General features: G+C 45.5%; 1 long non-coding RNA gene across 1 annotated transcript; it reads left to right on the forward strand.

The window, feature by feature from the left end:
- Positions 1 to 319: 319 nt before the first annotated feature.
- Positions 320 to 5705, forward strand: LOC120477152 (uncharacterized). The gene is made up of 2 exons (XR_016145786.1): positions 320 to 2768; positions 4043 to 5705. It is a non-coding gene; the product is annotated as an uncharacterized LOC120477152 (long non-coding RNA).
- The last annotated feature ends 10031 nt before the right edge of the window (positions 5706 to 15736 follow it).

The following is a 15736-nucleotide window of genomic DNA, read 5'->3' on the forward strand; positions in this document are numbered from 1 at the left end:
CCAACACAGCTGCGCGAGCAGGTGTCAGATTTTTATGCTCACTAACATGAGTAGCGACTGTCTGAGGAAGACCGTTTTTAAAATCTTCAAGAATAATCAAATCACGAAGAGATTGAAAAGTTGTTACTTCTTGTGAACTAAGCCAGCGATCAAATAACATTTCTTTCTCTCGAACATATTCGACAAATGTAAGAGCTTCAGGTTTTAGATAACTACGAAACTTTTGTCGATAAGCCTCGGGCACAAGAGCATAAATGCGTAAGACAGCATGTTTAACTTTTTCATAATCTGCTGCGTCTTCCAGAGTTAAAGAGGAATACGCTTCCTGCGCTTTCCCAGTAAAGACACATTGTAACGTCATGGTCCAAATTTCCTTAGGCCATTTAAATGTTGTTGCCACACGCTCAAAATGTGCAAAGAACTTATCCACTTCGCTCTCATTAAAGGGTGGAACAAGACGAATGTTACGAGTTATGTCAAACTGATCTGGCTTAAACGCTACACCAGCCTCACGAGCCTTCACTTCGAGCTCTTTAATGCGTAATGCTTGCGCAAGTTCAAGATCTTTTAACCTAAATTCGTGTTCTCTTTGTTCTCGTTCTCTTACTAACCGCCTATCAGCCTCTAGTTTATTTTTCTCCCGTTCCCATTCAATCTCCTTCTCTCTTAACTGTAAACGTTTCAATTCTAGTGCTGCTTTACTAGGTGAAGGATCAATAGGAAGACGCTTACCCTGATCAGGCGATGTAGGAATATCAGGAACCACTTTTCCAAACTCTCCCAGTTCTCGCAACCTTTTCACAAGCATCTCCTGCAAATCAGCCTTGGAAGGGCCACCACTCACTTCAAGTTTATAGTGCCCGGCAACTCTAACAAGGTCATCACGTGTGATCGATAACAACAGTTCTTGCGAAGGAGCGAGAATAAACGCGTCTAAATCAAACATTTCGAATGATACAAAATTCCCTAAACGGGCCGCAGTCAATAAGGAAAAGAGAGGAAAAATAAATAAATACATCAGCGAACTTCCACAGAAGCCTACAAAAAAAAAGAAGCGCTCTCTCACAGCGTGCAGGACGACCCCCCACTGAAAAAGATTTTTACTAAGGAAAAATCGAAATGAATCAATAAATAAGGTCCAAAACCCGGCAAAACGAGCCCCCATTTATATGTTACGTGCCCCCTAACTGAGTTTAATCGGGGACATCCTAACATATAAAGAAACCACAAGAACGTTCGTTGACGATATAAAAGTAATTTATTGTCAGTGGTTAACAAGAAAGACAGGTAGGACGGTAACAAAGAAAACAGAAAGAAGAACCCTGCTCACTAATATCTACCGAATCCAACACACTTGTCTGCCTCCCGTTCAAAACAAAGACAAGTTCTCGGTGAGTCTTCCGGGTCCACTGACTGCTGCTCTAAAATAATCTTAGACTAAACAGTGAAAAACCCGTCACCAATACCACCAACTCAAAACAAAAATAAACGACTTCGTCATAACACCCACACAAATGTCAGGACAGGTACTGGGGTTAATGCATGGTCTGTTTACACCGTTCCGACGCCATCTAGCTCAAAGGCAACATCGGCCAAGCCCACGGGAGCTTTTGGGTACAGCATCCGCTCCGACATGAGCAACCACGGCGAGGAGGGAACATGGGAGAGAGCACGGCGTCCGACCGCACCAGAGGGAGAGCGAGGTCTAAACCCAGTGAGAGAGAGAGAGAATGTGAATCTCCGTCCTTTTAAAAACAGTCGGCCCCGCCCACTCGCAACCGGGGAGACGTCACGTGACCTATAAGGCAGGAAACAGAAAACAACAAAACGAACAAGAACAACACAAACAGTGTCCCCAACGTACAACCACGTAACAACCTCATACTGATGAAGTCCAAGATTGCCCTTCCACCGCCTGGCAAATTTGAGAAGGAGGATGTCTATGCAGCTAAAAGGTGGCGAAGAGTCCAGTACCTCGTCGAACAGTTCTGGAGCCGGTGGAAAAGAGAATATCTCACGAACATCTCCACACGCCAAAAGTGGCATACGACTCGACGGAACCTTAAGGTGGATGACTTGGTCATTGTAAAGGAAGATACCCCTAGAAATCAGTGGCACCTGGGACGAGTGGTTGAAGCCACACAGGAGAGTGATGGACTAGTGCGTCGTGTCAAGGTGTTAGTAGGAGAAAGGACGTCAGTGAAACAAGATCGCCCTACCAAACCTTTGATAATAGAAAGGCCCATTCAGAAACTAGTTCTCCTCCTCGAGAGTGATTGATCAGTCTTACTGTTTACACTGTTTATCCCCTCGTGACGTAGGTTACTCTCAGAGCCAAGTAGTACTTATCTGCACATATCTAGAAACACTGATACAGATTTAAGACTCGAGTATGAGCCGTTCAGCCAGGTTGATCCTTTTCTTCACTCTTCATAACATGAGTGGTGGGAGTGTAGTTGGCCAGTATCAGTGTTTTATTATGATTATCCTGTTTTTTATATTCTATTTTATGAGACTTTTATTTTGACATGCTATCTGTAGGGGGGACTATATTTTCTCTGTGTTCGCACACTCACGCGCTCACTCATGAACGGTGTAAACGCGGGAAGGTATGATATGAGACGATGCATGTCTGAGGTCGAAAAATATTAAGTGTTATTCCTTTGTTTGGCAGTAAAGCTAATTCACGAAGTTTGTCCAAGTTTAAGTTAAATGGTGGCAGAAACCCCCCTGGATCACTATTAGCACCCTTTGATATGCGGAGCGAGGTATGTGGTTCATTGTAATGTACATTTTGCATACTAATTCATATGTTTATGTAAATGGAAATGAGATTCATTTTGTGATGATTGTTGCCTGCTTTGCTGTTATCTATGTGCATTTGTCAAAGGATTATTTGTATCAAGCTAAACTGCCTTTGTTATTTTCCTTTGAAGTTTTCACGGTGTTGATGCTATGCACGCTTGTCGGAATAAAAGTGCACCCGTATGGAAACACTCCCAAGCCTGTTTATTCCAAGTTGAAGGGCTGCTACAACGACAGTAACCTATTGTTATTGTGAGATGGCGTAACGTGAATTCATGTATGTTTATTTAGCTACGAGGTTTTGAGCCAGCATAAGGGATGTTTGTAACACATTTTTGCCTTCCTATTCTTAGGAAGCATTCTTATATGCGCTATTCACATATATTCTTACTGACTGTTCTAAGTCATATTTGAGGTGACATGTTACAAAGTGCATTGTGTTCATGTTTAAACGGAGTGATTTAGAGTTTGAGTTGTATTGATTTTGAATGATTAGTGATGAAGCCATATACAGCTACTAATTCGATATTTTGCATTTGCTGTATGCAGACTGGTTTTTTTGTGTGTGTGTGCATATTTTGCCACTGTTGAGAGAGAGAGAGAGAGAGAGAGAGAGAGAGATTCTACGGCGAGCCAGCGATCCTGCGATTCAGCGATTCAGTGATTCTGGAGTGTGACCGTAACCAGTGGCCATCAACTCACCAAGTGGATGGACCGCACATTTTCGGATACGTCGTACAGATAAGATTGAAAGAGATCTCCAACGTTATCACACACTGCCGGTAGTGATTTGAAACAAGGCCTTTTGACAAACCACATTGGAACTGAATTGATTGGAACTGAAACTCAAGTGAGTTGAACATTGAACTATTTGACTGGACTGATTTTTTTTTTCTTTTCTTTTAACTGACGGACTATTTTGGGGAAATTTGTTATTATTGTTTCTTTTGTGTGTTTCACAATCCATCTGGAATGTTAAAATAAATGTTTTGATACTGCGTTTGCTATTCAAACAGAGGTCGTAGCCAATTCATTTCAAGAGCCGAACCTAATTCTGGTTACTGTGGTATACTAATTGATGTTTTAAGTAACTCTTGTTACACATGTACACACATTTTTCTTCTGATGCAGATATACTGTACACATGCCTTCCATTTGTTACAGGTATTATATCAGTGTTGGTGTGAAATTTGTGACGCATGCTGTAGTCACAAAAACAAATTCCCATGTCTTTCAGTTGGTGCAACGGTGAAGCGAGGCCGAGGTTTTGTTGATTTCCGTTCATCAGAGGGAGTCGTCGCAGTAAAGTGGTTCGACGACAAGTGTGTCACCTTGCTGAGCAATGCTTATGGGGTGAAGAGATACACAAAGGAGGCGCAACAGAAGGTCGACGTCCCCTGCCCATCCATCGTCTTGGCATACAATCAAGCCATGGGGGGGCATCGATCTCTCTGATACTCGCTCGTGCACCTCTATAAAACACCGATGAAGTCCCGGCGCTGGTACCTGCCATTGTTTGGGTACATCATCGATGTGAGCATTGTGAATGCATGGCCCCAACCCCCGAGTTCTCCACCCCACCCAGGAAGTCTGACATGATGGCGTTGGACACCGGCCTACACTCAGAGAGGGAGGTGCAACTTGTGCAAAAGTGGAGTGTCGCGTTGGCGACGTTCCAAATGTGGAGATGGGAAGTTGTTGTACAAAAACCAGCGCTTTGTTGCATATCACCAGAGATGAGTTAAGAGTAAGGCAAGGATGAGACCTATGCACGATGAGATTATTTATTTATTTATTTATTCATTTATTATATTTATAAGTATATATTTGTAGTTATTTATTGATTACAGTTGTAATTATTTGTTTAGTATTGTATTTGTGTGTTACATTTCTTGATTTATATTGTTTACTGTTCACTTTAGAATGTTTTTATTTTATGCGTTATAATAAGAACATGATTTTAAAATGAAAATGGATTATATTGTTAACAGTTTTTCTACTGTCTGTACTGTTTTTATATGAAAAAATATTCAACTTAAGATTCACACAAGAAAAAAAATCTACGAATGCCTAATACTAGTTACTTCATGCCGTGAATTACCCTAAATGGGCAAGTCAACCGGCTGGTTGACATGTGTATCTGCTTCCTGATTGGGTCATTTAAAAAAAAAAAAAAACAACTGAAAAGTTGCTAAATTTGGACTAAGGAACACCATTTTATAAAAAAAATATTAAAAAAAAAATGGCCTATTTATTTCTTAGTGTGACTGTTAAAGGGTTAATTAAACGTCAAAAACATGTCATTTTCTTTTTTTAGAAATCCAGACAAGACAGAGGTAATACTCAGAGGTGGTGTAGGAGCCATACTTACCACCTTATTTAATTTGTATGAATTTGTTCATTTAAATATCAGTCAATTGTGTGTGAGAGGGGGAAAGTTGCATAAATGATAGGCCACCCCCGACAGCCCGGAGAGGGGCGCTGGTGCAAGAGCCGTGCACGTGGAGCGAGAGTGGCACGGTGCCACAAACCAGCAATTGGCCTAAAAGTCATTTGTTTTATGTTACGATGCATCTTTATTTTTGATGGAATAAACTTGAGTTATTTGTTTGTGACATCGATTCGTGGTACTTTGCACGTGTCAGAAATAAAGCATCGGCATGTCCCGCAGTGGACCAGAAACGTGTTTTTTGAAAGTGTTTTTGAAAAGCATATTTCGTACGTTAAAAAAACAGCCTTTTTCCACCGTATTAATTGCAAGGTATTGCTTTTGACTTCTAAAGCTGCAAATGGTTTAGCTCCAGTCTATCGAACAGATCTTCAGGAGATTTTAGGACACCATCGCTCATCATAACGTCATACCAATCTTGAGTGTGTGTTTTGTTTTTTGTTTTGTTTTTTACGAATAAACAAACACTGTGACGTTGTCTCGATTGATTGATTGAATCTGTATTATATAAATATATGTGACTTGACGTATGGATGAAAAAGGGAGTTATTTCAGCGGCAGGACCAAATGGGGTAAAGCCATGTATTTTGTAAGAATCCAATTGTGTTTGTGATGGGAATTGTACATTTACATTTTTGAGATGTGTTGCGTGCAACGCAGGGAAACTGTGCACGAACCAGATGCGGCCTACATGGAATGATTTGGGACAACGGTGTCAAAGATGAATTTGTGTCAAGTACTGAGCAGACAATGAAGTGAATCAAATGAAACTCCAGTCGGATATGATGGAGTTGATGGGTTGGAATTCATTATGACGTCTATTAATAGAGATTTTTTGACCCTGTTGGGTACGTATTATAGTGATTAGTTTTGGGGCGTTGCTTGCGGTTGTTGTGTTACAGGTAACGTGGCTTCCGTAATCATTCCGGCAGCTGATTGGTGTTTCGACGGCTGATTGGATCTTGGAACTCCTCCTACTCGTCAGTGGCTGCAGCTGGCTGGGCTGTTTAAAAAGGCAAGGTTTGGATCTGTTTGGTGTCTGCTTTTGTAGGGAAGTAGTGATCCTTGGTTGAAGCCAGCATCTTTGAACGCATTCTGCAATATATGTGAGTTTGTTTGGGTCTTTGCAGGTGATTTCAGAGCTTTGTCCATGTGAAATGTGAAGTTGAATGACCGCTTTTAAATATGGTCATGGTGGAGGTGAGTTTAACCCAGGGGTTTAGTTTAAAAGATGGTGAGGGCAGTTGAATGACGCATGTGATCAGTCGTTTATCTCGTACTTTTGTTTCCCAGATACACACGGCCAACCCGTGGAAGTGTGCCGTGATCCGTTGGAATCCATTCTGCTTGGTGATTTGAGCAGACCGTGCCTGACTGAAAGCGCAAAGGTGTGTGTGTGTGTGTGACTCCTGCCGTACTGCTGAGTCCTTATGCCTGTGCTTGACTTAATTTTCCATCTATGTTCTCCTACCAGACGAATGGCACGGGCTGCGTCTCTGTTGCGGTCGACGCGTCATTGTTTTTCAAGGTCAAATTTGAAGAGCGAACGCAAGAGACGCGTCTTGTGAATGTTACTTTGGAGGGAACAGGTGAGCTATTGGCTGATCTTAAGCATGTATTCTTTACAAGATCTCCACTTGAAGACACAAAGTTGATATCGTCCACTGTTTGTGTAAGAGCAATTCGATGACTGATGCGATCGGTCGTTTATCTCGTACTTGTGTTTCCCAGATACACGCGGCCAACCCGTACCCGGAAGCGTGCCGTGATCCGTTCGAATCCGTTCTGCTTGGTGATTTGAGCAGACCGTGCCTGACTGAAAGCGCAAAGGTTTGTGTGTGACTCCTGCCGTACCGTTGAGTGTTTTACTTATGCATGTGCTTGACTTAATCGTCCATCTTTGTTCTCCTACCAGACGAATGCCACGGGCTGCGTCTCCGTTGCGGTTGACGCGTCATTGTTTTTCAACGCTAAATTTGAAGAGCAAACGCAAGAGTCTTGTGAATGTTTCTTGGGAGGAAACAGGTGAGTTATCAAGCATGTATCGTTTATGCTCTTTACGAGACATCCACTTTAAGCCACAAAGTTGATATCGTCCACCGTTTGTGTAAGGGCAATTATGAAACGGATGTGATGAAACGGTGGACCATATCAACTTTGTCTTAAAGTGGACGTCTTGTCAGATGGCATAAAGAATGCATGCTCGATGGCTCGCCCATAAGTGGGAAACATGAGTACCAGATAAACTGATGGGATCCAGTTACACAGTTTAGCTGAGTCATTTCCTTACGACCGGATGAACGGCACAGGCTGTTTCTCTTTTACGATTGACGTGTTTGCTCTCCAAATGTAGCATTGAAAAACAATGACGCAAGAGACGCGTCTCGTGAATGTCACTCGGGAGGGGACGGGTGAGCTTTCTTTACGCTCTTTACAAGACATCCACTTGAAGCCACAAAGTTTACATCGTCAGCCGTTTGTGTAAGAGCAATTCGATGACCGACGCGATCAGTCGTTTATCTCGTACTTGTGTTTCCCAGATACACGCGGCCAACCCGTACCCGGTCGAGCCTCGGTGGAAGCGTGCCGTGATCCGTTGGAATCCCTTCTGCTTGGTGATTTGAGCAGACCGTGCCTGACTGAAAGCGCAAAGGTGTGTGTGTGTGTGTGTGTGTGTGTGACTCCTGCCGTACTGCTGAGTCCTTATGCCTGTGCTTGACTTAATTTTCCATCCATGTTCTCCTACCAGACGAATGGCACGGGCTGCGTCTTTGTTGCGGTTGACGCGTCATTGTTTTTCAAGGTCAAATTTGAAGAGCGAACGCAAGAGACGCGTCTCGTGAATGTTACTCTGGAGGGAAGAGGTGAGCTATCAAGCGTGTATTCTTTATGCTCTTTACGAGACATCCACTTGAAGCCACACAGTTTACATCGTCCACCGTTTGTGTTAGAGCAATTCGATGACCGACGCGATCAGTCGTTTATCTCGTACTTGTGTTTCCCAGATACACGCGGCCAACCCGTACCCGGTCGAGCCTCGGTGGAAGTGTGCCGCGATCCGTTCGAATCCATTCTGCTTGGTGATTTGAGGAGACCGTGCCTGACTGAAAGCGCAAAGGTGTGTGTGTGTGTGTGTGACTCCTGCCGTACTGCTGAGTCCTTATGCCTGTGCTTGACTTAATTTTCCAACTATGTTCTCCTACCAGACGAATGGCACGGGCTGCGTCTCTGTTGCGGTTGACGCGTCATTGTTTTTCAAGGTCAAATTTGAAGAGCGAACGCAAGAGACCCGTCTTGTGAATGTTACTTTGGAGGGAACAGGTGAGCTATTGGCTGATCTTAAGCATGTATTCTTTACAAGACCTCCACTTGAAGACACAAAGTTGATATTGTCCACTGTTTGTGTAAGAGCAATTCGATGACTGATTTTATCTCGTATTTGTGTTTCCCAGATACACACGGCCAACCCGTACCCGGAAGCGTGCCGTGATCCGTTCGAATCCATTCTGCTTGGTGATTTGAGGAGACCGTGCCTGACTGAAAGCGCAAAGGTGTGTGTGTGACTCCTGCCGTACCGTTGAGTGTTTTACTTACGCCTGTGCTTGACTTAATCGTCCATCTTTGTTCTCCTACCAGACGAATGCCACGGGCTGCGTCTCCGTTGCGGTTGACGCGTCATTGTTTTTCAACGCTAAATTTGAAGAGCGAACGCAAGAGACGCGTCTCGTGAATGTTACTTGGGAGGGAACAGGTGAGCTATCAAGCATGTATCGTTTATGCTCTTTACGAGACATCCACTTTAAGCCACAAAGTTGATATCGTCCACCGTTTGTGTAAGGGCAATTGAATGACGGATGTGATGAAACGGTGGACCACATCGACTTTGTGTCTTAAAGTGGACGTCTCGTAAAGAGCATGAAGAATACGTGCTCGATGGCTCGCCCATAAGTGGGAAACGTAAGTACCAGATAAACTGATGGGATCCAGTTACACAGTTTAGCTAAGTGTTTTCCTTACGACCGGATGAACGGCACAGGCTGTTTCTCTCTTACGGTTGACGTGTTTGCTCTTCAAATTGAGCATTGAAAAACAATGACGCAAGAGACGCGTCTCGTGAATGTCACTCGGGAGGGGACGGGTGAGCTTTCTTTACGCTCTTTACGAGACATCCACTTGAAGCCACAAAGTTTACATCGTCCACCGTTTGTGTAAGAGCAATTCGATGACCGACGCGATCAGTCGTTTATCTCGTACTTGTGTTTCCCAGATACACGCGGCCAACCCGTACCCGGTCGAGCCTCGGTGGAAGCGTGCCGTGATCCGTTCGAATCCATTCTGCTTGGTGATTTGAGCAGACCGTGCCTGACTGAAAGCGCAAAGGTGTGTGTGTGTGTGTGTGTGACTCCTGCCGTACTGCTGAGTCCTTATGCCTGTGCTTGACTTAGTTTTCCATCCATGTTCTCCTACCAGACGAATGGCACGGGCTGCGTCTTTGTTGCGGTTGACGCGTCATTGTTTTTCAAGGTCAAATTTGAAGAGCGAACGCAAGAGACGCGTCTCGTGAATGTTACTCTGGAGGGAAGAGGTGAGCTATCAAGCGTGTATTCTTTATGCTCTTTACGAGACATCCACTTGAAGCCACAAAGTTTACATCGTCCACCGTTTGTGTAAGAGCAATTCGATGACCGACGCGATCAGTCGTTTATCTCGTACTTGTGTTTCCCAGATACACGCGGCCAACCCGTACCCGGTCGAGCCTAAGTGGAAGCGTGCCGCGATCCGTTCGAATCCATTCTGCTTGGTGATTTGAGGAGACCGTGCCTGACCGAAAGCGCAAAGGTGTGTGTGTGTGTGACTCCTGCCGTACTGCTGAGTCCTTATGCCTGTGCTTGACTTAATTTTCCATCTATGTTCTCCTACCAGACGAATGGCACGGGCTGCGTCTCTGTTGCGGTTGACGCGTCATTGTTTTTCAAGGTCAAATTTGAAGAGCGAACGCAAGAGACCCGTCTTGTGAATGTTACTTTGGAGGGAACAGGTGAGCTATTGGCTGATCTTAAGCATGTATTCTTTACAAGACCTCCACTTGAAGACACAAAGTTGATATTGTCCACTGTTTGTGTAAGAGCAATTCGATGACTGATTTTATCTCGTATTTGTGTTTCCCAGATACACACGGCCAACCCGTACCCGGAAGCGTGCCGTGATCCGTTCGAATCCATTCTGCTTGGTGATTTGAGGAGACCGTGCCTGACTGAAAGCGCAAAGGTGTGTGTGTGTGACTCCTGCCGTACCGTTGAGTGTTTTACTTACGCCTGTGCTTGACTTAATCGTCCATCTTTGTTCTCCTACCAGACGAATGCCACGGGCTGCGTCTCCGTTGCGGTTGACGCGTCATTGTTTTTCAACGCTAAATTTGAAGAGCGAACGCAAGAGACGCGTCTCGTGAATGTTACTTGGGAGGGAACAGGTGAGCTATCAAGCATGTATCGTTTATGCTCTTTACGAGACATCCACTTTAAGCCACAAAGTTGATATCGTCCACCGTTTGTGTAAGGGCAATTGAATGACGGATGTGATGAAACGGTGGACCACATCGACTTTGTGTCTTAAAGTGGACGTCTCGTAAAGAGCATGAAGAATACGTGCTCGATGGCTCGCCCATAAGTGGGAAACGTAAGTACCAGATAAACTGATGGGATCCAGTTACACAGTTTAGCTAAGTGTTTTCCTTACGACCGGATGAACGGCACAGGCTGTTTCTCTCTTACGGTTGACGTGTTTGCTCTTCAAATTGAGCATTGAAAAACAATGACGCAAGAGACGCGTCTCGTGAATGTCACTCGGGAGGGGACGGGTGAGCTTTCTTTACGCTCTTTACGAGACATCCACTTGAAGCCACAAAGTTTACATCGTCCACCGTTTGTGTAAGAGCAATTCGATGACCGACGCGATCAGTCGTTTATCTCGTACTTGTGTTTCCCAGATACACGCGGCCAACCCGTACCCGGTCGAGCCTCGGTGGAAGCGTGCCGTGATCCGTTCGAATCCATTCTGCTTGGTGATTTGAGCAGACCGTGCCTGACTGAAAGCGCAAAGGTGTGTGTGTGACTCCTGCCGTACCGTTGAGTGTTTTACTTATGCATGTGCTTGACTTAATCGTCCATCTTTGTTCTCCTACCAGACGAATGCCACGGGCTGCGTCTCCGTTGCGGTTGACGCGTCATTGTTTTTCAACGCTAAATTTGAAGAGCAAACGCAAGAGTCTTGTGAATGTTTCTTGGGAGGAAACAGGTGAGTTATCAAGCATGTATCGTTTATGCTCTTTACGAGACATCCACTTTAAGACACAAAGTTGATATCGTCCACCGTTTGTGTAAGGGCAATTATGAAACGGATGTGATGAAACGGTGGACCATATCAACTTTGTCTTAAAGTGGACGTCTTGTCAGATGGCATAAAGAATGCATGCTCGATGGCTCGCCCATAAGTGGGAAACATGAGTACCAGATAAACTGATGGGATCCAGTTACACAGTTTAGCTGAGTCATTTCCTTACGACCGGATGAACGGCACAGGCTGTTTCTCTCTTACGATTGACGTGTTTGCTCTCCAAATGTAGCATTGAAAAACAATGACGCAAGAGACGCGTCTCGTGAATGTTACTCGGGAGGGGACGGGTGAGCTTTCTTTACGCTCTTTACAAGACATCCACTTGAAGCCACAAAGTTTACATCGTCCGCCGTTTGTGTAAGAGCAATTCGATGACCGACGCGATCAGTCGTTTATCTCGTACTTGTGTTTCCCAGATACACGCGGCCAACCCGTACCCGGTCGAGCCTCGGTGGAAGCGTGCCGTGATCCGTTGGAATCCCTTCTGCTTGGTGATTTGAGCAGACCGTGCCTGACTGAAAGCGCAAAGGTGTGTGTGTGTGTGTGTGTGTGTGTGACTCCTGCCGTACTGCTGAGTCCTTATGCCTGTGCTTGACTTAATTTTCCATCCATGTTCTCCTACCAGACGAATGGCACGGGCTGCGTCTTTGTTGCGGTTGACGCGTCATTGTTTTTCAAGGTCAAATTTGAAGAGCGAACGCAAGAGACGCGTCTCGTGAATGTTACTCTGGAGGGAAGAGGTGAGCTATCAAGCGTGTATTCTTTATGCTCTTTACGAGACATCCACTTGAAGCCACACAGTTTACATCGTCCACCGTTTGTGTTAGAGCAATTCGATGACCGACGCGATCAGTCGTTTATCTCGTACTTGTGTTTCCCAGATACACGCGGCCAACCCGTACCCGGTCGAGCCTCGGTGGAAGTGTGCCGCGATCCGTTCGAATCCATTCTGCTTGGTGATTTGAGGAGACCGTGCCTGACCGAAAGCGCAAAGGTGTGTGTGTGTGTGACTCCTGCCGTACTGCTGAGTCCTTATGCCTGTGCTTGACTTAATTTTCCAACTATGTTCTCCTACCAGACGAATGGCACGGGCTGCGTCTCTGTTGCGGTTGACGCGTCATTGTTTTTCAAGGTCAAATTTGAAGAGCGAACGCAAGACACCCGTCTTGTGAATGTTACTTTGGAGGGAACAGGTGAGCTATTGGCTGATCTTAAGCATGTATTCTTTACAAGACCTCCACTTGAAGACACAAAGTTGATATCGTCCACTGTTTGTGTAAGAGCAATTCGATGACTGATTTTATCTCGTATTTGTGTTTCCCAGATACACACGGCCAACCCGTACCCGGAAGCGTGCCGTGATCCGTTCGAATCCATTCTGCTTGGTGATTTGAGGAGACCGTGCCTGACTGAAAGCGCAAAGGTGTGTGTGTGACTCCTGCCGTACCGTTGAGTGTTTTACTTACGCCTGTGCTTGACTTAATCGTCCATCTTTGTTCTCCTACCAGACGAATGCCACGGGCTGCGTCTCCGTTGCGGTTGACGCGTCATTGTTTTTCAACGCTAAATTTGAAGAGCGAACGCAAGAGATGCGTCTTGTGAATGTTACTTGGGAGGGAACAGGTGAGCTATCAAGCACGTATTCTTCATGCTCTTTACGAGACATCCACTTTAAGCCACAAAGTTGATATCGTCCACCGTTTGTGTAAGGGCAATTGAATGACGGATGTGATGAAACGGTGGACCACATCGACTTTGTGTCTTAAAGTGGACGTCTCGTAAAGAGCATGAAGAATACGTGCTCGATGGCTCGCCCATAAGTGGGAAACGTAAGTACCAGATAAACTGATGGGATCCAGTTACACAGTTTAGCTAAGTGTTTTCCTTACGACCGGATGAACGGCACAGGCTGTTTCTCTCTTACGGTTGACGTGTTTGCTCTTCAAATTGAGCATTGAAAAACAATGACGCAAGAGACGCGTCTCGTGAATGTCACTCGGGAGGGGACAGGTGAGCTTTCTTTACGCTCTTTACGAGACATCCACTTGAAGCCACAAAGTTTACATCGTCCACTGTTTGTGTAAGAGCAATTCGATGACCGACGCGATCAGTCGTTTATCTCGTACTTGTGTTTCCCAGATACACGCGGCCAACCCGTACCCGGTCGAGCCTCGGTGGAAGCGTGCCGTGATACGTTCGAATCCATTCTGCTTGGTGATTTGAGCAGACCGTGCCTGACTGAAAGCGCAAAGGTGTGTGTGTGTGTGTGTGTGTGTGTGTGACTCCTGCCGTACTGCTGAGTCCTTATGCCTGTGCTTGACTTAATTTTCCATCCATGTTCTCCTACCAGACGAATGGCACGGGCTGCGTCTCTGTTGCGGTTGACGCGTCATTGTTTTTCAAGGTCAAATTTGAAGAGCGAACGCAAGAGACCCGTCTTGTGAATGTTACTTTGGAGGGAACAGGTGAGCTATTGGCTGATCTTAAGCATGTATTCTTTACAAGACCTCCACTTGAAGACACAAAGTTGATATCGTCCACTGTTTGTGTAAGAGCAATTCGATGACTGATTTTATCTCGTATTTGTGTTTCCCAGATACACACGGCCAACCCGTACCCGGAAGCGTGCCGTGATCCGTTCGAATCCATTCTGCTTGGTGATTTGAGGAGACCGTGCCTGACTGAAAGCGCAAAGGTGTGTGTGTGACTCCTGCCGTACCGTTGAGTGTTTTACTTACGCCTGTGCTTGACTTAATCGTCCATCTTTGTTCTCCTACCAGACGAATGCCACGGGCTGCGTCTCCGTTGCGGTTGACGCGTCATTGTTTTTCAACGCTAAATTTGAAGAGCGAACGCAAGAGACGCGTCTCGTGAATGTTACTTGGGAGGGAACAGGTGAGCTATCAAGCATGTATCGTTTATGCTCTTTACGAGACATCCACTTTAAGCCACAAAGTTGATATCGTCCACCGTTTGTGTAAGGGCAATTGAATGACGGATGTGATGAAACGGTGGACCACATCGACTTTGTGTCTTAAAGTGGACGTCTCGTAAAGAGCATGAAGAATACGTGCTCGATGGCTCGCCCATAAGTGGGAAACGTAAGTACCAGATAAACTGATGGGATCCAGTTACACAGTTTAGCTAAGTGTTTTCCTTACGACCGGATGAACGGCACAGGCTGTTTCTCTCTTACGGTTGACGTGTTTGCTCTTCAAATTGAGCATTGAAAAACAATGACGCAAGAGACGCGTCTCGTGAATGTCACTCGGGAGGGGACAGGTGAGCTTTCTTTACGCTCTTTACGAGACATCCACTTGAAGCCACAAAGTTTACATCGTCCACTGTTTGTGTAAGAGCAATTCGATGACCGACGCGATCAGTCGTTTATCTCGTACTTGTGTTTCCCAGATACACGCGGCCAACCCGTACCCGGTCGAGCCTCGGTGGAAGCGTGCCGTGATACGTTCGAATCCATTCTGCTTGGTGATTTGAGCAGACCGTGCCTGACTGAAAGCGCAAAGGTGTGTGTGTGTGTGTGTGTGTGTGTGTGACTCCTGGCGTACTGCTGAGTCCTTATGCCTGTGCTTGACTTAATTTTCCATCCATGTTCTCCTACCAGACGAATGGCACGGGCTGCGTCTCTGTTGCGGTTGACGCGTCATTGTTTTTCAAGGTCAAATTTGAAGAGCGAACGCAAGAGACGCGTCTCGTGAATGTTACTCTGGAGGGAAGAGGTGAGCTATCAAGCGTGTATTCTTTATGCTCTTTACGAGACATCCACTTGAAGCCACAAAGTTTACATCGTCCACTGTTTGTGTAAGAGCAATTCGATGACCGACGCGATCAGTCGTTTATCTCGTACTTGTGTTTCCCAGATACACGCGGCCAACCCGTACCCGGTCGAGCCTCGGTGGAAGTGTGCCGCGATCCGTTCGAATACATTCTGCTTGGTGATTTGAGGAGACCGTGCCTGACTGAAAGCGCAAAGGTGTGTGTGTGTGTGACTCCTGCCGTACTGCTGAGTCCTTATGCCTGTGCTTGACTTAATTTTCCAACTATGTTCTCCTACCAGACGAATGGCACGGG

This window comes from Pimephales promelas, chromosome 2, assembly GCF_988280905.1.
Source record: "Pimephales promelas chromosome 2, fPimPro1.hap1.1, whole genome shotgun sequence".
In the NCBI taxonomy this organism is placed as follows: domain Eukaryota; kingdom Metazoa; phylum Chordata; class Actinopteri; order Cypriniformes; family Leuciscidae; genus Pimephales; species Pimephales promelas.